The 25671-nt window shown below is 49.3% G+C and overlaps 1 protein-coding gene across 8 annotated transcripts in view; it reads left to right on the forward strand.

Moving 5' to 3' along the window:
* The window catches only part of LOC137217792 (F-box-like/WD repeat-containing protein TBL1X), a 230092-nt gene that overhangs the window by 79110 nt on the left and 125311 nt on the right, over positions 1-25671 (forward strand). For all 8 annotated transcript variants that reach the window (XM_067724736.1, XM_067724733.1, XM_067724737.1 and 5 more), the window contains one exon: positions 8098-8172. The gene's annotated coding sequence lies outside the window, so the exon portion shown is untranslated. The remainder of the gene's footprint in view (positions 1-8097; positions 8173-25671) is intronic.

Below are 25671 nucleotides of genomic sequence, written 5' to 3' on the forward strand. Positions count from 1 at the left end.
TTTTTATTTTTACCTAGGACATCTTTCTGATCTCCTAAATAGGGAGGTTGACACTTGAAGGAGCACTTTGGTTTGTGAATAGCAAGATGTGTTTGTGTGCCTGTTTGTGTGTGTGTGTGCGTGTGTTTTAATACTCTGTTCTTGCGTTAGCTGAGCATTGCCATTGGTGTCCTAGATTTTGAGGTATTTAGGTAAGCACAGAGTTGAATTTAATTGTTTTCCCAAAGGGATTTGCTTGCTGTGTTGTTAAATGAAATTGAGGACGGTACACTTGCCCTTTCCAGGTGAGGGTTGGGGGAGTAGAATGTGTTTGCACATCGTAGAAACTGAAACCTGAACACCAGGACCATATGGCGTTCAGAAACTTCTGTGATAATTTCAGTGAATAAATAACGTGCTTGACAATTATATTTAAAAGTACGCTTAGTACTCATTGCAGAATGTGGAGAGAGTGCTTTGGGAGTTGAGGACGAGATTCACTGGCATTCTTTCCTACCCCATGGTACCCTCATTGTGTCATCTATAGACCAGAAATTGATGTGTCACCTGAAGATTACATTGATAGTTTGGTGTTATATCTGCGGGGAGAGATTCAGATTGCTGTTGGTTGACAACTTGCTGAATAAGAAAGATCATGCTTTCCTAATACTTTATTTATTTTTTAATAAATTTATTTATTTATTTATTTTTGGCTGCGTTGGGTCTTTGTTGCTGCACGCGGGCTTCTCATTGCTGTGGCTTCTCTCGCTGCGGACAGAGCACGGGCTCTAGAGCGCAGGCTTAAGTAGTTGTGGCTCGCGGGCTCTAGAGAGCAGCCTCGGTAGCTGTGGCGCAGGGGCTTAGTTGCTCCGTGGCATGGGCATCTTCCTGGACCAGGGCTCGAACCCGTGTCCCCTGCGTTGGCAGGCGGATTCTTTACCGCTGCGCCACCAGGGAAGTCCCTATCCTAATACTTCAATGTATCATCTTTAAACGTTGTGATTCTTTTTCTCTCACTAAATAAAATTTCATGCCACTGAATAAAATTTAACGCTTACAAACAAATATTGTGCGACTGATACCTTATTAAAGTTTTTGTGTTTTTTTTCCGTTGATGCTAGCTCTGGATGGATTATATAAGTGTAAGCCCAATTGGGTCATGTTACGTTACCTCTCTCATACCAGATTTTCATGTGACAGGTCCTGTCTTGGTCTTCGTATATGGGATTTATTTGGCATATCGTGGTGTGAGTTGGGAAAGTGCTTTTCATTCGTCACGTGTGACATGTGTATGGTTGAGTCTGCTGTCGTGGGGTGATGGGCAAATGACACACATGTCTGTATATATGTGCTCATATACGTCAACGCATGCTCACAATCCTGATTTTGCCAATTCTACAAGCATTAAGTACTTGTTGTTAGTGTCATAACGCTTTAAAGAAGAAATCAAGTTTATATGTGTCTTGGTGAGTGTCGCTTTTTCTCCTCATTTGAATAACTCACACTTTGACGCTGAACTTGTAAGACCTGCCATGTCATTTTGCAGGAATGAATGGATATTAAATGACTTACCCGAAGAGTATATGAAGAAAATATGTTTCCCCATTGATTCTTAAATTAAAAATGAATGATGTTTCCTGAATATTTATTTCCCTATACCTACAGTGCTACGTTTGTTTTTCTTCAAAGTTTAAAAACGAAGAGTGACTTTCTTTGGTTGTGATCGTGCTGTTTGCTTTGAAGGCACAGCTGTGGCATGCAGGCTGTGTTCTGTACTCAGCCATGATAAAGTGGTTCTCAGGGAGTCTGATGAAACAAGAGGCTAGTTGGCTTTGTGGCAGGTGCACAGGACTTGTGCAGTTTGGTTTTGTGCTGTTTTCTGTCTCGGTTGTTGCTAATAGATAGGTGACAGTTTACGATATTTGTGACATTTGTTGAATGAGTAAGCGAATGGATGAATGCACAGAGAAGGCCTTGCGTGCTGTTCTAGTTTCTATCCCCTGGAGCATCCGCTGTGCAGAAGCAGTGTTTCTTGCCGAAGCATACGTGGAGAGCCGTGGTCTACACCCAGGCGTGATGGGGTGAGGGCTCCCCGACTGCCGTCGTGAGGTGGCATTCAGAGGAGTTGCCATTAGCAGCCTGCCAGTTGTCTTGTGTTTTGTTATTTTTTATGTCTCACTGCTACTTACTGCTGTGATGTTGTGAGTACGGTACAAATTTCTCTTTTGTGAGGGACCTTCCTATCTCACCTCAGATGAAAGAGGGCCCTCGGTTGCCCTGTTTACACACTGGGTGTAATAAAATCCAGTCCTGGGTGCGGAGGGCTGCTGCTGCTTGTGTGATAGCGTTCTGAAAGTTGCTCACGTTCTTAACGAGGAAGGAGGCCCTAAGGAATTAAATCACAGAACCTTGTATTGGAAATAGTAACGGCGGGGATTTGGAAATTGCCCTCAGGTTTTTCTTCTGAACTCGTGTCTAACGTCGTCTCGGGGTGGGTGCTGTCGGCACTGATGTTCCATCGCTGTCTTTTCTTCCTCTGTGTCGTAGTCTTTGATCTGTGCTGTCACGTATGGTAGCCACTGGCCACGTGTGGCTCTTCAAATTAAATGAATTAAAATTAAATTCAGTGTAAAAGTCAGGCCCTCAGTCGTACTGGCCACATTTCAACTGCTCAGTAGTCACACGTGGCTAAATGAAGACCTTTCTAGACAATGAAGGTACAGTGCGGAAAGCTTTATCAGATGGGAGATGGCTAGCTAGATTTTTGCCTAACAGGTATTCCAGGAAAGAGAGGGAGGGGAAAATACCTCAAGTCTGAAGAAGAGAACTTTCAAACCAAGTGACTAGAACAGTGAATAAAAATTCAGCCCATCAAAAAAATTACTACATGAAGGCTCATCATCGTGTCATTTTAGAAAATCAGGGATAAAGGCAGTATCTAAGCACTTTCTGGATTTAAAAAAAAGTCATAGGAAGGATTTTGAATCAGAATGACATCATATTTCTTAAGTTAGAAAACAGACTGAGCTTAGAATTCTATGAAAATTTATTTTCACTCAATTTTGAAGTCATTCCCTCCCTGGTTGTTAATTAAGAGTAGCATAAAGTGGTTTTCCGTGTTCAGGCTATCAGTATAATTTAGCTCTCATACATCACTTCTCAGGAAGCTACTAGAGAATGGGTCCCATCAGAACGAGAGAGTAATCCAAGAAAGGGGAAGATTTGGGGTCCCGGAAACAGAAGGAGGCGGAAGGAATTCTCTGGATGCTGGTGTGATCTCGGGGCATCTGCTCTGAGCCGACCCACCTCTGACAAGTACAGACTGGAGCAGAGACCAGAGGAAGGTCTGGTGTGTATACATTTGGGGAGAGGGGGGTGGGGGTGAGGGCAGGATAGACATGGAACTGACAGATTATCCGAGTTAAAAATTGAAAGGTTGTGGAGGGTGTTGGAGGAATTATCAAAGAAAATAAAAACAGAGGCAACTAATAATCCCAGGAAAATGTAAGAGTTGCATAAGAAAGGAATCATAATCACACTGTACTGCTTGCTCAGCGGTGCCGATTCCATTGTCAAAATAATACGTGTGCCGTCTAGATTTAACCCCCCAAATGTTATACTGTTGGGGAAACGTGGGAGGGTAAGTCCAGGATTGGTGATCGGAATTTAAAAAACCAAAATTCCTCTTCCATGTGTGAGAAAATCAAGTTAAGTGGTATCTGATGTTGATAGGATACATTATAAGCAGCTTACTTAGAAACATGGGAGTCCGTACTAGGCAGCACTGCCAACAACAGAAGCAGTTCTAAGGTTTGAAAGTGGTTGCTCTGTGAAGTAGCATTGAGGGTAGCTGGTGCTGGAAAGCTTGCAGTGAAAAAGGAGGAGTGTTTCGCCTCCTCTGTGTACGTGTATCACTTTGAAAAGAATAAAAATGGTTTGGAAAATGAAAGTATACAGTATATATACCTTGGGCAGAATTATAGAAATTTTAGTACGGTTCAGGTTCGGGGTTCTCAACCTTGGTGATACTGACATTTGATCCAAATCATTCTTTGCGGAGGGGGCGCTACGCTGCGTGCTGTGGGATGTTTCGCAGCCTCCCTGGCCTCACCAGATGCCAGTAGCATTCTTCCCCGGAGTCCTGGCAACTAAAAATGTTTCCACACGTTGCCCGGTGTCCCGGGGTTGGGGCAGGGGGGCGAAATCAGCGCCATTTGAGAAGCACCGATTTAAAGGATTTAAAATCTGGTATGGAATGAATCATCTCAATATATGAAAACACTGGTCAGCACAGTATGGGTAATGCAGGACACAGCAGCTTCATCACGAAGAACTTGAACCCCATACGGAGCAAATGAAGTGCTTTGGAATTCTCTGGTACGGTGAACCGCTGCAGCCCACCCGTGCCTTTGGGACCAGAATGTGTCTTAGCCCCTGGCTCTTGGCCCAGTTAATTCAGGGCTCAGTGAAAAAAAGAAAAGGAGTCAGGAGGAAACTGCGGCTCCTCTGTCACGCACCGTGGCTTCGGAAAACATACTTTAGATTTTTCACATTATTTTCAGGATGATACAACTGAATTTCTCCAGAGTGGAAATGTTAATCATTATGGCAACTTTGGGGGAGAAATGCGCGCTTTGGATACATTTCTCTGCTCCGTTGGCTGCAGGACGAGATACATTCCTCCTGTCTCCCCCTCCCCTCCCTCTTCCCTCCCCCACCAGTTCTTTTGCAAGTTCTTGGTTCAGTTCCTTGCAAGGTGTTTTCCCTTAGAATTTACAAAGGAAGTCAACAGGAAAATGGTTCCTCAGGTTTTTCTTTTTTTTTGATGTGGATGAAACCTCATAAATAATTTAATACCCTCATTTCACAGCTGAGGAATCTCTGGTTCAGAGAGTTTCTTATAATTAATTAGGAGCAAAGTGAGGCCTGTAACTCTGCTCTTTTTTTTTTTTTTAAACGTTTTCAGTTAAACAAATAAAATGCACATTCACGGTAATGCTGTGGAAGGAAGGCAGAACAGGGCAGTGAAATGGATCCGGCCTCTGGCATGTTTTGTCAGCACTTCCATACAGTTCAGCGTTCTGAGCGTGATCTGCCAGGAGCGTGTGCCCTTCCTTGTCAGCTTAGATAAAATGAAACAAAAGAAAAGAAGCCAGAAGCTCATGAGGGGCTCCTTAATTCCAATTCCTGATGGTCCAGACGGAGCCCCTGCGGGGGGGGTAGGGGGTCTAGGATGATGCAGAAGCAAGTCAGAAAGGGAGGGCTCTGGTCCTCCAGTCTCCCCGCTTTTGTTGGGGGCAGTCCTGGAGCCAGGATGCACAACCACTGCAGCTGTCCTTACACTGGTGGCCCAAAGAGTGACGTTGGTCCATAGTGCTCGGGCGGCTCCTTCCTCCCTCTGCTGGATTGAGGCAGCCGCATTCTCTCCACGGACCGGCCCTCGGGTACTCTTGTTTGCTGTCAGCATCCTCATTCCTAAGTACCACGATAGCAAGAGCATCCCCCGGCCGGTATTTTGGGAAACCTCCGTACCTTCCTCTTGCTCCCGTTCGTTGCCTCCAGTACCACTCAAGCAGTAGCCCCTTTCTCTTCTACGTTGCCTGACTTCTTGCGCCAACAAGTGCCACCTCCTCCGTGAAGCCTCTCTAGATTTCTTCCATGTGGAGAAGACGGCGTGCCTGAGTCCTGGTCATCCTGTCAGCCGCAGTCGTCCTTGTACGCCATCTCAGTAGCAGTTATTTGCTAGTCTTTGCCTGATTTTTGAGAGACGGCTGTCACTAGAAGCCAAGGACACCACACTATTTTGGATTTCCTCCTACTTTGCTGTACTCTCCTCTGTCTCATTGGCCTGGTCCTTCTTAGGGTTCAGTGGTCAGTATATATAATATATATATAATCGACTATATTATATATATAGTCGATTATATAATATATAGTCGATTATATCACATATATAATCGACTATGTATATTACCTATATGGTCGACTATATATATAACATATATAGTCAATTATATATATTATATAGTCGATTATATATATATAATCTATTCTTTTTCAGATTCTTTTCCATTATAGGTTATTACAAGATATTGAATATAGTTCCCTGTGCTCTACAGTAGGTCCTTGTTCTTTATTTCATATATGGTAGTGTGTGTCTGTTAATCCCAAACTCCTAATTTATCCCTCCCCCCTTCTCCCTTGGGTAACTGTAAGTTTATTTTCTATGTCTGCGAGTCTGTCTCTGTTTTGTAAGTAAGTTCATTTATATCATTTATTTATTTTTTATTTATTTGTTTTTATTTACTTATTTTTGCTGTGCTGCACGGCTTGTGGGATCTTAGTTCCCTGACCAGGGATTGAACCCAGGCCCTCGGCAGTGAAAGCTCTGAGTCCTAACCACTGGACTGCCAGGGAATTCCCTGTATCCGTTTTTTAGATGCCACATGTAAGTGATAGCGTATGATACGTGTCTTCCTCAGTCTGACTTACTTCACTCAGCATGGTCATCTTGAGACCAGTGGTTCTCACAGGGGCGAGAATGCCCTCCAGGGGACACGGGCAGTGTGGGTCAGTTTTGGTTGTCACCTCTTGGGAGGATGGGGGACTCCTATCGGTGTCTAGTGGGAAGAGCCTGGGCTGCTGTCCAGGATCCTGCAGCGTAGAAGATGGCCCCACCGCAGACACAGCGGTCTCATCTAAGCGCCAGCAGTGCCGAGGATGAGAAGTCCTGCATCCGATGCTCCCATCCAGGCCCACGGCTTCAGAGGTCGTGGTTACTGCCGGACTTAACTCTGTGACTGTGACCTCTCCCACTTGCTGAGACCTGTGTGTTTAACCACCTAGTTAACAGCCTGCTTGGAGAGCCGATGGGCAGTTTCAAAGTTCACACCTTAAAAGACTCTTGATTTCTCTTCCGCTCAGCCTTCGTGCCTCCTGGGCAATGGCCCCACCTTCCAGGTTTTGCTCAAGCTCTGAACCTAGAAGCTGTCCTTGCTTCTTCCGTCCCCTCCCCAGCACACCTCCGCCTTACCGGTGCGTCCTCCGGGTCACAACTCCAGACACCTCAGACGCTGTGCGTCCCTCTCCATCTTGTCTCTCATCCTCCCCGCCTGCTTTGTGAGCCACTGTGTTCCTCTGCTGAGCAAGAGATTCTCTGGGTTTTGTTCTAAGAACGATGGGAGCCCCTGAAGGGTTGTTAAGTAGAAAGATGGTCATATTTTCTTTAATCGTTCAGTCTGGCGCTGGGTGAAGGGAGGTCAAGAAGAAAGGATCAGACTCCTTTCCAAGGGCTGCAGAGTCCTCTGTGATCCAGGACCTGCGATCACTCACTTCTGCTGCCCAGTGCACTGGCCTTCCTCCCTGGCTCCCAGTCGCCAAGGTCGATCTCGCCACGGGACATTTGCACTTGCTGGCCACTGTCGCTCCCATTCAAGGGCTCCCTCCTCATAGAGCTCCATCCCAGGCCCCAGTGTAAACTCAGCTCCTTGTCTGCTGGTCACTTGTCTCCCACGACCAGTTTGAGCGTCATCACTTCTCTCCTGTTAAACGGTCTCGTTGTGAGTTTTCTGACGAGTTTACTGTCACTGATCTCCCCTCACTGAGATTCCCCCTATCCCCCCTTTTCGTTGTCCAGCCGGGTAAGTGTCACATGACGGCAGACCTCAGGTGTCCCGGAAACCGGGGCAGCCCTGAGCAGCGCTTCCGCTTTCCACAGGACCGGGCGTGTCGTTCTCAGTAAGCACGTGCTGAGTTGCGTTGAATCTAGAAATACCTGTGTTGTCACTTAGCGTGTTTTAGGATGCTAGAGAAAACTGAGAGATGGGGTAGATGTTTCAGTTACTGGAACTCCCTGCTGATGTGATCACAGTCGGTTCTCAGATAGTGAGATGTTTGAACAGATTTGTGTGTGTGGACAGTCACATCATGTGCTTTACATAGAGACGTAAGCCTGCAGTTCACCTACGGTGGTTGTCTACCATCTGACGCTGTTATTATTTCAGCTTCCTCAGACCTCCTCTTTCAGAAGTCTGCCTGCTTCGGGAACGGTCGAGAATGTATTCGAGATGTCTTCGTTGATATGTTTTGCCTGACTTTGGGTATTTTTTTCATTGACAGGTAACTGAAGACAGAAAACAGGCCTAAAAAATACACCCTCGAAGGGAGAAGGGGTTTGCCTACGTTTGGCTCTGAGTAAGTGGAATTGTAACATGGATTCTTTCTTATTCCGTAATGAATATCCTGTCAGCCGCTCCACGTTTTCTGGGCTTAAAAATTAACTATTACTGTATGGCTGTGCGTACCGGAAACAGGGATTTCCCAGGATTTCTTGTAAGAGGAGATTTGGTGACCAGAACATGCTTTCTGTCTGCGTCGGCACTTCGCAGCAAGCTCCTATTTTATTTAGCTCCTGGAAGTCAGAGATTTTAGGAGAGAGAAAGGGAGATGGTTGTTAAAGTGCGTGTGCTTTCGAGGGAGGCGTCGTCGCGGCTGTGTTTTCCCATGTGCATTTCAGGTACGTATTTTTCCAAAGATGGCTGATTTACAATAAACAGAGTTTTTTGACTCTCTTTCGCCTTTCACAGGCTCCCTTTGTCTTGCATGTGCCTCTCAGAATGTGTTTGGAAAATGACAGGCATCCACTGCTTGTGGACCAACCAGAATTTTCCATAGAAACCTCGTTTGGCACCACTGTGAGGCAACGTGGCCTGTGCTGTAGGCCCCTGGGGAGGCGTTTTCCTGCTGTCTGAGCCCCACGTGGACTGTTGTGAGGGGTACAGAGAACCCAGACTCACCGAGAGCAGGGCCGTCTGGGTTCTGGGGTTGCCATCTTGGCTGCTGTATTTCACCCAGTTTACAGCGAGGCCCGATTCTCACCCACATCAAGAGCAGCCTTTTCAGACCACCTTTTATGAAAGTCTCCTGTTTCTGGGATGACCATCCTTTGAATCTGTTGCTTCTGGAGCACTGTGGAGTATACCAGGCTGTGTGAGATGTGTCTTGTGTTTTGGGGTAAGGGATTACAGGTGCTGGAAAGCCGTGGTGGGCATGGGGTGTGCCATGGGTGGTGCTGACATCTCCTGCTCTGGGAACTCCGAGGAAGGGTCTGTTAGCCTGTGCTAGAGCAGCTGAGGAAGGCTGGACCTGTGTCTTCAAAGGGACACTCGGATTGGGTTCGGTGCTGCGTGGGATTTCAGTACATACTGAGGAAATGTGTTCTAGACGGGGACTCTGGGCACAGGTGAGGACTCAGGAATAAGAAAGCTTTTTCTTTTTTTAGGGAAAAGTGGATAAGCCAGCCTGGTGGAATGCAGGGGACTGGGGGGAGGGGCAGAAAAGGTATAAGGAGGAGGCAAGGTCTCTGAACTTGACCCTGTCTGCACAGTGCCTAAAGGACACTGATTCGGATTCTCTTAGCGTTAGAGCTGCCATGTTTGTGCGCCAAAGGTGACCTTTAGAACCAGCCCCCACGGGTGAAGAAGGATGAGTGTATCGTGGCAAAATACTTCCATAGCACCTCACTGTGTGCCAGACGTTGCCATAGTTCGGTTAACAACTTTATTGAGTCATAATTCGCACAGCTGACGATTCACCCATCTGGAGTGCACATACAATTCAGTGGTTTTCAGGGTATTCACAGAGTTGTGCAACCGTCACAGTTGATTTTAAAACATTTCATCCCTCCCCAAAGAATCTCATACACGTTAGGAGTCACTCCCCATTCCCACCTCCCCCAGCCCCTGATCACCACCGGTCTACGGTCAGTGTCTGGGGATCTGCTCATTCTGGACGTTTCACGTAAATGCAGTAAGTCACGTAACGTGTGCTTGGTGACTGGTTTCTTTTTTACGTAGCATAATGTTTTCAGGTTTCTTTGTAGCATTCCTTTTGTTTGCCAAGTCACATTCCATTGTATGAATACACCACATTTTGTTTATCTGTTCATCGATCACACACCGTTATTTTTGAAGGCTTCTATTTTGAAGTAATGTTAGACTCAAAAAGAGGCTGCAGAAATAGTACAGTGAAGTCTAGGGCACCCTCCTCCGCCTTCCCCGGCTGATAACATCTTACGTGAAGGTACTGCTTACCAAGAGCAGGAAATTGGACATCGGCACTGTTGACACAAATGCAGACCTTATCTGGATTTTAGCAGTTCTTATGTGTGTGCATGCGTGTGTGTGTGCATGTGGACAGTGTATGGAATATGATCACGTGTAGGTTCGAGCAACCCCCATTGTAATCTGATGCAGAACTCTTCCGTCAGCACGGGGAAGGCTCCGTATGCCCCGTCTGTATGGTCACCCTCTCCAGCTCCTGGCGGCAACTGGCTTCTCCGTCTCTGTCATTTCATCCTTTCAAGAATGTTCCAGAAATGGACTCATGCAACGTGTGGCCTTTTGAGACTGCCTTTAGCGGCTTAGCCTCCAGCACTTCAGATCCATCCCGGATGTTGTGTATTACTGCCAGCGCCTGCCTCGTATTCCACAGTCTGGATACACCAGCGTGTATTTATCCACTCATGCGTTGAAGGGCGTTTGGGATCTCCCTAGTCTGAGGCTGCGACACACAGAGCTGCCGTGAACACCCAGGCACAGGTTTCGGTGTGCGCCAGATGCTGGTTTCCGGCCCCGTTTATTCCTCACGCCGTCCGGCGAGGTCGGTGCCCCTGTCGCCTCTGTTGTCCAGAGAAGGAAGCTACGGCACAGAGCAGCCCTGGGTCTCCCCGGGTCACGTGGGCAGTGCTGGAGCTGCCGAGCTCAGAAGAGGCAGCGATGGCATTGGGCTTCGCCACCCTCAGGACGCTGCTCAGGAGAGAGTCCTGGCCCGGCTGACGCGGAGGGCAAGCCACCCCGCGTCCCCCACCAAAGAGAAGAGCGCCAGCGTCAGGGCTGGGATCTGAGCCGCCGCTGGGGATGGATTCCTTTCGTGGACAGAAAGAGACCCACCTCGGAGGGAGCTAAGCCCGCTGTCCCGCTGAGCTGCTTCCCCCTTTGGAGGCCTCTGTGTGCGGTCGGCGTGGAGGGTCAGGCACCTGGGAACCTGGGGAAGCCCTGCAGGCGTTGTCAGCTCTCGGGGTGATGGGAGGCAAAGCCACCGTCCGCGGGGCATGCACCCACGTTCGTGCTGCCGAGAGCCACCTGGCTGCGCGCCCAGAGCCGCTGCCCGTGCGCGTCTGCGGGAGCTGCCTTCAGAGGGGCTGCTCGCTGCCACCTGAATCGGTCATCCAGGCAGTGAGAGGCTGAGTAGTGTCCTCTGTTCTGCCCTTTGTCACTGTCGTTGTAGTGCAAGGACAGAGGGAGGAGAGGAGGAGAGCCCTCCTGCTTCCGCCACCCGCGCCTCTGGCCCTTCTGGGAAGCTGCTTCGATCCTCTGAGCCTCGTCTTCTTTTCTGTACAACGAGGAGGTTAATCCCTGCTTCGTAGTGTTTCGGTACAACGTGTGCAACATTGTCTTGAGCACGTGGAGTCCGTGCACATTCCTGTTCTTCCTCCTGCCCTTTCCCCACTTCCCCTGCCGTATTCACAGTCTGGAAGTGATGGAGAACCCCGGTGTACACAGTGTTTGCTCTGGAGCTGCGTTCTGTGTGTGCGTGTGCGTGTGCGTGTGCATGCATGTGTGTGTGCGTGTGTGCACGTGTGCGCACATGCGTGTTGCTTATTCTAAGCACCTGCCTTCTGCTTTCTCATTTTTCTCTGCTGTTCTTTTTTTTTTTCTTTTTTTTGGTAGGGGGTTCCTAGTAACTGGAATGGGTGGCCAGTTCTCACCAATTCCTTTCTATTCATAAAATCCAAGAAGGGCTCAAATGAGCCCAGTAGCTGTCATTAAAAGGAGCCCTGACTCTGAGAGAAGTGGTTCCCTGGAGCCCAGAGAGTTTCCTGTTAGAAGTAATTAGAACTGGACACAGTAACAAGGACAAAACAGTGTCTTTTGTGGATCTCATCTGGGTGGACTGTTGTGTTAAACACCAAACCGGTTGCAGGGGTTTCCATACTAAGTTGGTGCAGGTGGCAGCCCGGGGAGGGGTGGGGTTTGTTCAGCAGGCCTGGGGTGCCATGGGCTAGAGTGGGGTGTTGCTCATTTGTCTTACCGAAAGCCACAAAGCGTCCCGGGTGCCCTCGGAACCATAGCCCGCTGATTTAAAGACGTGCATTCCATGTGGTAGAACGATTGCATTTTCTGTGGTCTCCAGCTGATGAAAAGTGCCTGATGAGGTGCTGTTTGATAGCGTGATTCAGCCCTTCCTTCCTCCCTTCCGATCCTCGGTTCAGATTTATTCAGCGTACTTTTCTTTCAAACAACGTTTGTCTTCTTGAATGCCCAGAACACACAGGTAGAGCCCCACAGACACTGCCTCCCTCCAGGTTATCAGGAAAACTGCTTTCCCCGGAGAAGCTACTCTTTTCCTCTCGAACCCACACAGGCTGGGCGAGGGCTGTCGCGAGCAGCCATGTCCCAGCTGAGGGATTGAAAGTCTGGTGAGCTTCTGCACGATGGAATCTGATGCAAAGAGACATTACGTTCTGATTAATTAAATTCAAGAATAAGCTCTTGAAATTGGCTGTCGGTTCTGGTTGTAAACTGGCCCGAAAACGATGAGACGTTTCTGACATCTGTTGCTACTTCTGGCTCTTGTACCAAATCAAAGTATGTTGTTTTTCTTAGTGTTTCCTTTTGGTTTTCCTTGTAAACATGGGTGGTTCCCAGAGATCTCTTTCTTGGTGTAGGACAGTGGCTCTCAAGTGCGGGCCGGTTTTTACCCCCAGGGGACACTTGGCAAAGTCTAGAGACATATTTGATGGTCACATTTGATTGACTTGATTGGGGGGGTGTGTGATACTGGTGTCAAGGGATGCTGCCAAACATCCCACAATGGACAGGACAGTCTCCCGCACCCCGTCACACACCACAGGAGTATCTGGCCCCAGATGTCAGTAGTATGAGCTTGGCTGCTTTGGGAGTTGGCCCCAAACTTGGAACGTGTTGAATATCGCCCTCTGTCTTCTTTCACAGTAGTTTGGTGGCTGTCGGCATTTACTCTGAAGCACCGTGGTCAGGAGCTTTTGATCCTCCTACGATGTCACGAATACGCAGTATGACTATACTTTTAGAAAAGAACATGCTTGGATTTCTGGTCCTAAATTCTGTTTTCCTTTGCAGGAAGAAATACATTTTTGACAATGTGATGGTATGTGTCAATTCATAGGCGTCAGTTCACTTCAACTTCATTTAATTTATAGTCTGTTAGAAAGTTTGCATAATTTTTTTATGGTCAGTAATAATTCTAGATCTTATTACTTAGAGTAATTGCGGGGAAGTTCCTGGTGGTCCAGTGGTTAGGACACGGCGCTTTCACTGCCCAGGACCCAGGTTCGATCCCCGGTTGGGGAACAAAGATCCCACAAGGCATGCTGCACGGCCATCAGAAAAAAAAACTGTGGGATCCTCCAAGTTCCTACTTATTGATTGAGTGATTGATTGGCTGTACCCCGAGGCATGCGGGATCTTAGTTCCCCGACCAGGGATCCAACCTGCGCTCCCTGCACTGGAAGCTTGGAGTCTTAACCTCTGGACCACCAGGGAAGTCCCCAAGTTCCTACTTTTATAAGATTCCTCTGTGCACAATTAGCAAATTTTTAAGGGAACCCCCGACATGAAAATAGTCCTCCACAAGACTGTAACTGAAAGTTCATGCCTTTACTTAATAGCTATTTAAGTCACATTGACAAGGGATTATTTTTTATAGTGATAATGCGCGTAACATATAATTTGCCATCCTAACCATTTTTTCCCCAGTAGGTGACAGTTTTGTTTCCCATCTTAACCATTTTTAAATGTACAATTCGGTGTCGTCAAGTATGTCCCCGTTGTTGTGCAGCCACCCGCGCGCAGAGCTTTTTTCACCTTCCCAAACTAACACTCTGCACTCACTAAACAACTCTCTATTCCCCTCTCCCAGCCCGTGGCACCCACTGTTCTTCTTTATGTCTCTGAATTTGACTCCTCTAAGGACCTCATACAAGTGGAATCATATAAGATTCGTCCTTTCGTACCTGGTTAATTTCACCCAGTGAAGTGTCTTCACAGTTCAGCGATGGTGTAGCATGTGTCAGAACCGTTTCCCTTTTTGTGTCTGAATAATGTTCCACTGTGTGTGTGCACCATAGTTTGTTTATCCCTTCCCCCATCGATGGATAGTTGAATGGTTTACAAAGAACTATTTTAAAGTCGGGTCCCTTTATGTCTGACTTGTGACCACTGTTTAGACATAGAAAGTGTTCCAGGCGGTGTGTGGGGAAATGATGAGGTACGCACACGGAACACTCCAGAATCTTCCTTGTACTCTTCCTCAAGTGCCCTTAACACATTTCTCTGCTGATGTAGGAACTGCCTTCTGAGATGAGCTTATATGTTCATCCCACCTGCCTCGTTCCCTTCCACAGGAGAGAGCAATAGAAGTATTTTGATGGGTAGCAGAAGTGTTCAGAATGGTACCCTGTGCCAGCCCACGTCCCACCGTGCTCTCTTTTTTTTTTTTTTGTGGTACACGGGCCTCTCACTGTTGCAGCCTCTCCCGTTGTGGAGCACAGGCTCCGGACGCACAGGCTCAGCGGCCACGGCTCACGGGCCCAGCCGCTCCACGGCATGTGGGATCTTCCCAGACCAGGGCACGAACCCGCGTCCCGTGCATCGGCAGGTGGACTCTCAACTACTGTACCGCCAGGGGAGCCCTAAGTTTTTTTTTTTTAATGTATTTATTTAATTTATTTATTTTTGGCTGCGTTGGGTCTTCGTTGCTGCACACAGGCTTTCTCTAGTTGTGGAGAGCAGGGGCAACTCTTTGTTGCAGTGCACGGGTTTCTCATTGTGGTGGCTCCTCTTGTTGCGGAGCGCGGGCTTCACTAGTTGTGGCTCTTGGGCTCAGTAGTTGTGGCGCACGGGCTTAGTTGCTCTGCCTGTGGGATGCACGTGGGACCTTCCCGGACCGGGGCTTGAACCCGTGTCCCCTGCCTCGGCAGGTGGATTCTTAACCACTGCGCCACCAGGGAAGACCTCCATCCACTTTGAAGACGTTTTTCTGTGTGACGACATAGTGTTTGGTTTACACAACGTATGTTCCTCTAAAACGCCAAATCTAAGCTCCCAGTGTGTTTTCAGCTGAGCCTTGTCACAGCGTTTACTGACATAGAATATTGTCACTTTGCGTTCTGTAGCTGTTTGTCAGCGGACGTAGGTAGAATATTAATCTTGTATGAAATTCAGATAAGCAGGGAGCAGGTGGATTTATGGCTCTCAAAACCTGTAAACTCTGCAGCTGCGGTGAGTTCTTGAACTGTGAATAAAGAAATTCTGGACTGTGGCTAGCAAGGGCTGGCGTGACCTGATTTGCCACAAAATACATCACCCTGTCAGGGATCTGTTTCTTGTGCTGTGTCTTCTCTGGTTTGCTCCTGATGCTGTGATGCTGCAGCCGTGGGCTCCCTTTGAGAGAAGAGCGAGATGCCTCCTTCGTGTAGTAGCCCGGGCATGGGCAGAGCTGCTCCGCACCCCCGGGAGGCTTCGGGGGCCCAGTGGCTAAAGCAAGTTTTCGCGTCCATTTAGTGTCTGGAGGTTGAGGAGTGTCCGCACCACAGGCTCTGTGTCAGCCAGGTAGGGTGCACGCGAGGCTTGGCGAGCGGGCGCCCCTCCCGGTGTCACAGGACTGCAGCGCCTGCAGGACGCACGGAGTGGGGTGTACCGGGCCGTGCAGGGATTTTGGGAATGGCAGCTGAATTACTGCATTTTGGAATCGCTTTTGGAATCCCAGAGTCATGGCTGGGACAGACTTCCTGCCCCCGTGTGTCCATGTCCCTCAGCAAGAAAGATTGTTCCTTGGAGGAAGTGCAGAAACGATTGTGAAAATGTTCCCTTCTGTTGATACTGCAGAAGTGATTATCAAAAGTGAGTGCCCCTGCCACACACACACACACACACACACACACACACACACACACACACACACTTCCCTAGAGTGGAAACATCCTCTGCTTGCTGGCTGCCTCCACTGTCTCAGAGAAGGAATGAGCTGTGTGAGTGCATTTGCGATTCGTCGCCCAGGCTGGATGGCTTGCAGACACTTCAGCCAAAGCCACGTTTTTCAGCAGCTTTATTGAGGCATAATTCATGTCCATCAAATTCACCCCCTTAAAGTGTATGATTCGATCGTGTTTAGAGTATTCACAGAGCTGTACAGCCGTCACCACAATCTAATTTCAGAGTAATTTCAGTACCCCCAAAAGAAGCCCCATACCCCTTAGCAGTCACTCCCCGTTTCTTCCTCGCTCTCCCCAGCCCCTGGCAACTGCAGATCTGCTTTCTGTCCCCGTGGATTTGCCTGTTCTGGACTTGTCGTATAAATGGAGTCATACGATGCATGGCCTTTGGTGACTTGTTGCTTTCGCTCTGCATACTGTGTTCAAGATTTCGTGCGTGCCGCAGCCTGCGTCAGGGCTTCGTTCCTTTTTACAGCCAAACAACACGATTTCATTGTGGGGCTAGACGCTGTTTTGTCCGTCCATCCATCCGTTGATGGACATGGGTTGTTTCCACAGTTTGGCCACGGGAATCATGCTACTGTGAACATTCCAGTACAGGGTTTTGTATGGTTGTGTGTAAAAGTAAGATCAAAATGACCCAGTGAACCATTCGCTCTCAAAATATTGGATTGGCCAGAAAGAGTTAGATGTTCCATAAGAGGTTACGGAAAACCCCGAGCAAACCTTTTGGCCAACCCGGTAATAAAGGGAGGTTTGTAAGATGAAAATGTACAGTTTTCCAAGTTGAGGATTTTTAAGATAAGTATCCTTGTAAATGTGTGTTTGTCTTTTAGCACCTGCCCCGTCCCCCAAAGTATAGCGCAACAGGGCTCTTTGCAGTTTAGAAGGTGTTGTGTCCTTCCCTGGGTTGGGGTAAACCGGGGCCCGTGATGAGCGCGCCGCACCCGGGAATCACTCGGACGCCGTGTGCTGGGTAAACCGGGGCCCGTGATGAGCGCGCCGTACCCAGGAATCACTGTATAGCACAACAGGGCTCTTTGAAGTTTAGAAGGTGTTGTGTCCTTCCCTGGGTTGGGGTAAACCGGGTCCCGTGATGAGCGCGCCGTACCCGGGAATCACTCGGACGCCGTGTGCTGGGTAAACCGGGGCCCGTGACGAGCGCGCCGTACCCGGGAATCACTCGGACGCCGTGTGCTGGGTAAACCGGGGCCCGTGACGAGCGCGCCGCACCCGGGAATCACTCGGACGCCGTGTGCTGGGTAAACCGGGGCCCGTGACGAGCGCGCCGCACCCGGGAATCACTCGGACGCCGTGTGCTGGGTAAACCGGGGCCCGTGACGAGCGCGCCGCACCCGGGAATCACTCGGACGCCGTGTGCTGGGTAAACCGGGGCCCGTGACGAGCGCGCCGCACCCGGGAATCACTCGGACGCCGTGTGCTGGGTAAACCGGGGCCCGTGACGAGCGCGCCGCACCCGGGAATCACTCGGACGCCGTGTGCTCCGCATTTGGGCAGATACCAGGCCTGCTGAAGGCGGTGCAGTATTGAAACAGGTTTGTAGATGGACCTGGATGACTCCAGCAGCGCAAAACTGGGAGCAGGCTCCTCAGGAAAGGTTGGGTAACGTGATGAGATGCCGCAGTTCGTCTAAGTGGGTCCCCGTAGCTCGTTTGGATGAGGTAGGTTCAACCACTTTCCTTTAACCCAGACGATATTGTTAGGCCAATCTAAATAGTTTCCAGGTGCGTACATTCTTCATTTATTGCATGTAAAGTTGGAATAAATGTCTTCTCTCTCGACTTCCTGTTTTTAAAAATACAGTTCTTAAAATTACCAACTTGTCCAAGGGTCCAGTGGTCATTTTGTAGAAATTCCCATTCTTTAAATCTTTAAGCAGCACCACATTTTTTAAAATGAGTCATTCTTATTTTTCCAAGCCTAGATCGTCCATCGTGCCTGGTGGTAATTTGCCTCCCGGTCATTCTCTTCCTGAGGGAAGAGGTCTTCGAGAAGCATGGGCCGCGTTAGAACTGTAAGGAACGCCGTTGGATGGCCTAGGGCAGCCGCCCCCCATAGAACTTCCGATGAAGGTGGGGTCGTTCCACACCCATGCCATCCGGTGGAGCGGCCACTGGCCCCGTGTGCATCTGGAGCATTTGAAATGTGGCCAGTGTCCTGAGAAACTGGATTTTAGATTTATTTCATTTCAATTCATTTAAGATTAAAGAGCCCCATGTGGCCAGGGGTTACCCTTCGTGGACAGAACGGGTAGATCAGGAGCCTTATAGGAAGGGTGAGTTCAGTGAGGCCCACAGTGGTGGCAGGAGACAAGATCCGTCTTTAGAAGAGCCAGACCGACCTGGGCCTTTATCTGGGGCGGGGGGGATACCTGACCCCTTGAGAACAGTGGTTCTCTAAGGAGGTGACTTTGCGTTTGCTGCCCCTCCCCCTCCCCAGATATCTGGCAGTGTGGGGAGGCACTTTGGGGTTGTCACAGCCGGGGGCAGGGGCGCTCCTGGCGTCTAGTGGGTGGAGGCAGGGATGCTGCTCTGCACCCTGTGGTGCACAGCACGGCCCCCCGCACAGAGTGATTCGGTCCCAGATGTTACCAGGGCCTTGGGGGAGAAGCCCTGCTGCAGATTCACGAGGCTGGCCGGGTCCCTCCACGTGGTGCGGACGGCTGCGGCCCCATCGTGTAAACGGCGAGCTGGAGCTTGCTCACGGGGACGAAGCTGGGCAGGTGTGCAGCCCGGTGAGACCAAGGCGGGCGGGATGAGTGGGGCGCGCGCCTCCCATGTGCTGGTCCGCTAAGTGTACGGCTAGGAAGCTGGCGTTTGTCGGGGGTCAGTGTGCGAGTGTCCTTTTAAGTGGCAGAAGCCACAAAGTCCTCCCTGCTCTGCGCTGCATTCTCTCAAGTTGAATTACGGGACCCCTGCCCCTCCCTGGTCACCAGCGTGACGGGAGACGGCCACGGGGCCTGAATGTGTCCTCGTCACTTCGGGTTTGGTGACTTACCCCTCCAAGATACTCAGAAAGCATTTGGGAAGGTCCTTTTTTGCCAACCGGTCTTGGCAATATCGAGCCCGTATCCGCTGGGTAACCGCAGAGGAGCATACACCTCTCGTTAAGGGCCGTGAGTGAATTCTTAACAATGTTTCCTGGGGGGGCTTCCCTGGTGGCGCAGTGGTTGGGAGTCCGCCTGCAGATGCAGGGGACACGGGTTCGTGCCCCGGTTCGGGAAGATCCCACATGCCGCGGAGCGCCTGGGCCCGTGAGCCATGGCCGCTGAGCCTGTGCGTCCGGAGCCTGTGCTCCGCAACGGGAGAGGCCGCAGCAGTGGGAGGCCCACGTACCGCCAAAAAAAAAAAAAAGAATGTTTCCTGGGTATAGTAAACGGCCCCGGCACGCACCCCAGCTGGAGGCGGTCCCCCCACCTCCCAGCACCCCCAGCCCTCCCCCACAAAGCAAACTGCAGTCGTGGGAGCTGGCCCTGGTCCCAAGAAGGACGGGGCGTCATGAGTGACGCGTACACGTTTGAGGGTCGAGGCTGAGCCCTGCATCACGCCAAGCTGGAGGAAGTGGAAAGGAGCCCTGGGCAATACAGGGCCGAAAAGGGCTCTGTCGGCGGTGCAGAGTGGAACGAGATGCTGCAGTCAGACAAGCGACGTCCTGTGCTCGAGCACAAACGGGTCGCCGCGGCAGGATGCAGGGGCAGCTTTGGCAGCGAGGCCGTTCCTGGCATCGTGGAACTGAATTGGCCGTTTCTTTTAAGGATACTGCAAAGTGTTGCGACCTCTGTCATCCTAAGGAAGCTCGAACAGCTTGCCAAACAGATAACATTGGTAATAAGAGAAAAAAGAAAGGAAACCATGATGCTTCTATTCTGTGGAAGTCATTTTTATCCCGTTTGCAGAAACCATAGATTTAAGTGGGACAGATGTGTCAGCAATTTAATAAGACAGTTATCCTAGGAGTTAAGTTGAAGTCATTCACAAAAATCAGCTCTCTGGCAAACGTGAAACCCCAGGGGGATTTTGGATCCTATGTAATGTAAAATTCCTTAAAGCAGAGACTAGCAGGCGTGTTGTTACAGTTCCAGGCAGTTTATTTATTTATTCATTTTCCCCTAAGTATTTGTGAATGTATGAATTACTCTGTGTGCCAAGCATGGAAAATAAAACCACAGAGAGGGGGAGGGCAGTGTCAGATAAATTCCTTTTCAGCAGAGAATTGAGGCGTCTTGTTATAACGGAATCCATCTCCGCAGCAACGTGATGCAAGAAGCTGTAACAGAGCTGAACTTTGCGGACTGTATCTCCACGGTCGATGCGTTGGGAAGCCCGTCCAGGCATCGTCGCAAGCGCCAGTCTTAAATTGGGTGTGAAAGGGGCTTTAGGACACCTGCCTGTGGAGTAGCGAAGGCACAGCTTCTAGGATTCCGATTTTACGGCTTCTAGGGACTGGCCTTGACGTATCTTGGGTCGATGCTTACCGATAGAACTGGAAATCGGAACCAGAATAATTAGATTGACTTTTCAGATCCCATACGTGAGCCGAGAAGGGACTGGAAAGCACGCCCTGTTTATTCTTGCAAGGCTGAGGGAGGAAAGGACGGGGCCGTGAGTCGCTAAGAGCCGGTTGTCATTTTCCTTTACGCAGCTCGGGATGCCCTCTGCGTTTGGGGGTTCCGGATCCGGCGGGTTAGGATCCCCGTGTGGCCAGGAAGAGAAGTGAGCGCATGGGACTGCTAGCTGGTTTACACTCTGACCTCCTCTCAACAGGTCAGCCTTTTAGTCCCTGCCCTCCGCTCCCCCCTCCAGAAGACAGCAGAGGAGGGAGCCCACAGCCATTTCACACACTGGACGTGAGCACTGTTCTGCAACTGGGAGCGACAGAAGGTCGAGGAAGGGAACGGGAAGATGGAGGTGACAGAGGGAATCCTTTAAGTGGGTTCATGAAAGTGAAGGGAGCCACACTGGTACCAGTGTTTCTTGTTTTTTGTTTTTTGTTTCCTGGCTGTGCCGTCTGGCATGCAGGATCTCAATTCCCTGACCAGGGATTGAAGCCATCCCCCTGCAGTCGAAGCACGGAGTCCTAACCCGTGGACCGCCAGGGAATTCCCTCGTACCAGCTCTGCTATTAGTTAAAATCATATTGATTTAACCCCTGTCATTATTAGTACTGCTACGGTTCTTGTTGCTCTTGGAGAAATTATCGCACAACCGTCTTGAGTCCCTGGAAATGACAGCCCTGCTGAGTGAAAATGGTAAAGACCCCTTTCGTGTGAGGCCTGACATTACACAGAAACAGTTTTTTTTCATCTTCTCAAAGGCCATCTGAGTGAGTTGGTTAAACTCTTGTGCTTGCACATCTGCAAGTTCTTTTCTCGTGCTCTCTGTGTTACGATTGGTTCTACCATTTCTCGTCCACCAGGATGCATCAAAAGGAGTCAGAGTTCACACTTTGCTCCAGAACGTTCCAAGGATTAGGCTCCAGTGAGGAGCCTTCAAAGGCTCTGGTTCTCACTGAGGGGGGATTTTAACCCCCGGGCGACTCTTGGCAACGTCTGAAGATGTTTTTGGTTGTCCCAGGTAGGGAGGTCCTCCTCTCATCTCTTGGGTGGACACCAGGGATGCTGCACGTCACCCTGCAGTGTACAGGACGGTCCCAAGAACGGTGTCATCCATCCCCAAACGTCACTAGTGCCGCGGCTGAGAAGCCCTGTCCTAGGGTACTTTCCACTTGCTTGGTGCTGCAGGAAGGGCTCTCTATCTAAGGATTGTCTCCTTGGAGAGGGTCACGTCCCTGTACGCTGGCCTGCTGTGCATGTCCCCGAATTCTGAAAGGAAGCTGGAAATGTGAGGGTCAAGTCAAAGGAAGCCTCCTGCCTGTTGAGCAAAGCAGGGACCCTTGTGAGCTGGTGGAGGTCTGCTGCCTGGCCCAGCCCAGCCAAGGCCTGACTGTGTTGCCTTTTTTTTTCTTTTTATTTATTTTTGGCTGCGTTGGGTCTTTGTCGCTGTGCGTGGGTTTTCTCTAGCTGCGGCGAGCGGGGGGCCACTCTTGGTTGCTGTGCGCGGGCTTCTCGTTGCGGTGGCTTCTCTTTTTGTGGAGCACAGGCTGTAGGCACACGGGCTTCAGTAGTTGTGGTGCGTGGGCTCGGTAGTTGCGGCTCACAGGCTTCAGTAGTTGCGGCACACGGGGTTCAGTAGTTGTGGCGCGTGGGCTTCAGTAGTTGTGGCACACGGGCTTAGTTGCTCCGTGGCCTGCGGGATCTTCCCGGACCAGGGCTCGAACCTGTGTCCCCTGCATCGGCAGGCAGATTCTTAACCACTGTGCCACCAGGGAGGTCCCCCTGACTGTGTTTCTCATCGCATTTTTCATGGAGGTTTCGCCAAGGTTTCTCCTGAAGGATGCTGGCTCAGGGCTGCCCCTCCGGGTTCATTGCTTTCCAGAGCAGTTAGGGTGAAGCGTGAGCTCAGTGTTCCCCGAGGAGGAGTTATGAGAATCAGGCCCGCCTTTGCTTAAATGCAGGTATTGGGAAGCTTCAGCATCGTTACCAGAATGCTGCTCACCATTCCCGAGGGCTGTTAGGGTTGGAGACCGGGTAGCAGATGCCTGTGGCCTCTACTGCACAAATGAGATGTGTTGTGAAGGCCCCCGGCCAGTACACTCACAGCCTTAGTTATTGCTTCAGAACAGCAAGTGAACGTTGAAGCAGTGTTTTCGTACTCACTTGAAGTGCGATCTCTCATACGACGGTCATGTTGTTGGACCTGCCCGTGTTGCATTCGTTAGGTCTATAATCTGAATGCTTCTTTGTTGATGCTCCCCAGGGGACCCTAATCCCCACAGGGGTAGCCTTAGGAACGGGTCAGGCGTTCCACGTGTTGATGCCATTTCTTAGTTCTGTTTGTGCGCTACGGCCCTAGTGCCTAGAAAAAAGAATTCCTTATGTTTATCCAGTGCACCTAAGTCCATGATGCTTGTGATACTGTTTATCTGATCAAGCATATAGGGAGATGAGGTTTATGAATTCCAGCTTTATTTTAAGAACTCAGTTGGAAGATTACTGGCCATTAATCACTATGTGACGGCTGCTTTAATCAATGGGGTTCCCGTGGTTTTCTGCTGTTTCTGTTTCCAAGAGGGTAGTGAGTAAAACTGGATATTAAAGTTGATTGCATTGGTTAAAGATTGGGACAGCGTTGCATATATAGTTTAGAAGCTAGTCGGCTAACGTCTGACATATACACTCTTAGCTTGTTAACGTGGAAATTGTCAAACATACAAAAGTATATAGAATATTTTGGTATATTCCCCCTCACCCTGCTACACCCACTGTCAGGATTTCATGAGCTGGTGTCACCTGTCCCCTCACTGTTTTTTTTTCTTTTTATTAGAATAATTTAAAGCAAATCTCAGGCATCTTGTTATTGAGTATTTTTGGATGTATCTCTAATATAGAAGTATTTAAAAAATTTTTTTAAAACCAAGTACCATCAATATCCTGTATGACTTTCCTCTGGCTACTGTAAACAAATTACTACAAACTAGGGGGTCTTAAAACAGCAGAAATGGATTTTCTCACAGACCAGGAGATCAGAAGTTCGAAATGGAAGTATTGTAAAGGTCGGTTCCTTTTGGAAGCTCTGAGGGAGAATCTACTCCATGGCTCTCTCCTGGCTTCTGGTGGCCCCGGCCGTTCCTTGGCTTGTGGCCGCATCACTCCAGTCTCTGCCGCCATCTTCACACGGCCTCCTCCAGGTGCCTGTGTCTCCAGATCTCTCCTTCCACTTCTAAAGGCGCCAGGCATTGCATTTAAGGCCCACCCTAGCCCAGTATGACCTCATCTGAATTTGATTCTGTCTGCAGAAGACCTGATTTCTATATAAGGTCACATTCACGAGTACCGGGAGTTACAACGTCAAAGGATGTTTTTCAGGGGACACCATTCACCCCACCCAGTAACTGTGAGCTTAACTCTGAGCCAAATGTGCTGAATTGATTAACTCACCAGCTACCAGAAATCTTTGCTGGAACGTGTTCATTATTGTGCAGATGGTTGCCTTTAATTGAGAGGTGGTTTTACCTGTCATCCCATCCCCAGGAGGGAAGTGCGTGTACTTGCTCAGGGTCACACTTGCGGCGAGCTGTGGGGCTGGGGAAGAACCCTGTCTGGCTCCAAATCCAAGGAAGCCGGCTACGGTTTATAATGCAGGTTCATGAGATGTGTCTGCTTGAAGTCTTAGAATGTAAAGTGTGTATTGGATGATCTCCGTGTGTCTGTAAGGCTGTCCATCCACTCCTTCTTAATTATTTAAGCAAGTTGTTGGTGCTCTGAAAGTACACTCTTTTCTCGCCAGAGTTTTACGTGTATTTTAAAACTTGACATCACTGTGTCTTCAGTGCATTTCTTCAAGTATGCTAAACTTGGCCATGCTTCTCGTTTGTACACCACCCACCATGCCCACCTGAAGGGGTCTTTCCGTTGGGTTGGCCCCCATCGGGATTGCAGACCGATGCTTGCAGGTGAATTAATCACGCTCTTAGGGCTCAGTGGTGGGTCTAGAGTGTTAGTTTGCTTGTCACTTCACGTCACACGGATGCTTTCTACAATACTGCATCATAACTCGTTTTTTAAAACGAATAGAGTTTTTTTTTAAAACAATGTAGGGGGTACAGAAATCATTCTTCTTCTTTTTTTTTTTTTTTTGTGGTACGCGGGCCTCTCACTGTTGTGGCCCCTCCCGTTGCGGAGCACAGACTCCGAACGCGCAGGCTCAGCGGCCATCATGGCCCACGGGCCCAGCCGCTCTGCGGCATGTGGGATCTTCCCGGACCGGGGCATGAACCTGTGTCCCCTGCATCGGCAGGCGGACTCTCAACCGCTGCGCCACCAGGGAAACCCCATTCTTCTTTTTAACGAAAGTGTTTATTGGCAATAAACTTAGCCTCAACTTACTTGTATTTACAGTGTCATTTTGAAATGGATACTCTAAGAGAACTTTTGTTTATACTCAGGATAATAATTACACAAAATTAAGTGATGATTCCAAACGTCCTTCGGATAGATTACTGGCAAGATGCCTCATGGACCGAGGCTTCCTCTTGGGATGTGTTTTTGGGGTTGACTTTCTTGCTGCTCTCAGCTGCCTGGATTCCTGCTCACACACAGATAATCCCTCGACATTTTAAGCATTGTACTTACTCCTGCTTAACTCTTCATCAATGGTTGAACTCAAGAGTTCTTTTTAAAAATTGCATGTTTAAAAATTTCCTCTTGGGAGTTTTCCTTTTGAAAAGGATACAAATGGTGCTAACCATTTAAAGTATACATTGTTAGCCATCTGTTAATTTTCATATCCCCAACGTCTAAGAATCATGACGTAATACTAGTATGGGCTCAGAGTATGTCCCCTAAGATATTTACCAATTACCAAGGAGAGGATGGATAACCTCACCAGGAGTAAGGCATAGTGACATCATGTGATGCCCTGAGAAGGACACAGCATCACTTCCGTGGTATCCCTGCCGCGAATGCATAACCTGCATCTAATCGAGAGAAGCGGACAAACCCAAAAGGGGGTGGGGTGGGGGGCGGCATTCTACGAAATAACTTCTCGCGCTCGTCCAAAGAGTCTGGCTTTGAATGGCAA

This window comes from Pseudorca crassidens, chromosome Y, assembly GCF_039906515.1.
Source record: "Pseudorca crassidens isolate mPseCra1 chromosome Y, mPseCra1.hap1, whole genome shotgun sequence".
Classification (NCBI taxonomy): domain Eukaryota; kingdom Metazoa; phylum Chordata; class Mammalia; order Artiodactyla; family Delphinidae; genus Pseudorca; species Pseudorca crassidens.